The sequence below is a fragment of the Lipotes vexillifer genome, unplaced genomic scaffold, assembly GCF_000442215.2.
Source record: "Lipotes vexillifer unplaced genomic scaffold, Lipotes_vexillifer_v1.1 scaffold1067, whole genome shotgun sequence".
Taxonomy (NCBI): domain Eukaryota; kingdom Metazoa; phylum Chordata; class Mammalia; order Artiodactyla; family Lipotidae; genus Lipotes; species Lipotes vexillifer.
The window spans coordinates 489720-491608 of NW_006775205.1; positions in this window are offsets into that span (position 1 = coordinate 489720).

Genomic DNA, 1889 nt, shown 5'->3' on the forward strand with positions numbered 1-1889 from the left:
AGGAATGAGTCAGAAAGTGAGCCTCTGGTCTCCTTACTACAACTGCTAGGAAACACACAAGAAGACCATTTTAGTTAGGAAATTCCAGAATATAAATGGAATTTGGATTGAGATCCGAGGGTGGGTGTGAGCACGGGTGAGAATATAATAGATAACTTGTGTTTGTGGGATCTGATAGGAGTAGTTGGAGCTGTAAAAGCAAGCTATGAGTCAGTTTCATTTTCTGCGATTCTTCCTCCTGCCCCCAGAGGGAAGGAGCAATGGCTGAGTACAGCCATTCCAATAAATAAATAAATACACATTTTGCAATGATTGCTTTCTGCCAATATTTAATACACCTCCCAGGTTTGGAAAATGGCTTAGAGTCTCTCACCATCTTGCCTGCTCCCACTGTCTCCCCAGCCTCTCCTCTTTCAAGGCTGAAGGCTTTGTGAGTCAGCGCAGACACTGCTTCTCATGTTATTGAAGTGTGGACTTGCTCTCTAAATAACCCCCTTTCCTGACTGCTAAGTACGACCTCTGAGGCTTCAGATAAGGGACAAAATTTTTTGTTAACATGTTGATGGCTTCACGGATATTGTGGAATCCATGGGGGTGCTGAGAAGTGAGGAAGGGGAAACTTCTTTGCTAGTCTGCAAAGAACTGGGGTGAGAAACAGTGACGAGAACCCTCAGAATTGCTAAAATCATTCCACTGGAGTGGAAGAGGGGGGGTTAGCCTTTGTAAACCACCCAAACATGTTTCCATAAATGTTGAGCATTTGGACTAAAACAGGATCTTGGTTTCACTTTCTCTCCAAATGGCCAGGGAGAAGGGAACACTGGCTCATTGGGTACAGAGGAGAGAAACCTGGCACCCTGCCTAGAATGATGATTTTACATTTTAGAGAAACGATTTAGGGAGGACCTCCCTCAAGAAGCTGTTGATCAGTGAAATGTGCATTTGCTCCAAAGGCACATTCCCAGTTGAGGCCCACCCCTCCATCCCAGATCTCCTGGCTGCGCCCTGCTCCTCTGGCTGCCCTGCAGCCTTGTTTAGGACAGTTTCTAGAGGATTTTACTTTGAAGAGTTTCAAAGTAATTCTGCTAATGCGGGAACTTCTCCTATTTTATGGATCAGAAAGCATTTGAAATCTGTCCTTTAGCCCAGTGAAGAGCATCAGAAAAAGAAAAAACAAGAAAAACAACAGGCTTTTATAGTAGCTAACTTACTCTTTGACAGACCCATTCTGAGTACTTTAAAAGTATTAACTCATTTAATCCTCACAACAAACAGCCCTTTGAGGTATGTGCATTTATCTTCCCCATTTTTACACATGAGACAAATGATAAGCAATTTGTCCGAGGTCACATAACTAATAAGTGATGGAGCCAGGATTTCCTTCCAAGCTGTCTGACTCCAGAGCCCACACTTTTAAGCACACTAGTGTATTGGCAATGATACCGACTTCCAAGGGTTGCTCTTAAGATCGAATGAAATAATCAGTAAAGGTAAGCCACAATAATTAATTATAGGAGAACTTCAAATATTTGAGTGGTGTTTCTGTTAATGTTTCTGATTAAAAAATCACAGTGCCAAGAACTTGTCACCCTCCCCTCCCCTCCGCTCCTTTCCTCCCTTCCTTCTTTCTTCCCCCTTTCCTTCCTTTTATATTTTAAAAGTCTTCTCAGTGGGATCAAATATCCAGTCACCTATGGCAGCCAATGGAAAATGGAAGGCAGGCAGGTAGGCAGGAAGGACAGAAGATGGCTCTCTTTCCTTTTCTATTTCCCTTTCTCTTCCTTCACTTCTTCCTCCTGAGCTCATACTTTCAAATAAACTTCTCACACATAAACCATTGTCTCAGACTCTGCTAACAGAAGAACCCAAGCTAAGATTCTCTCTTTCCC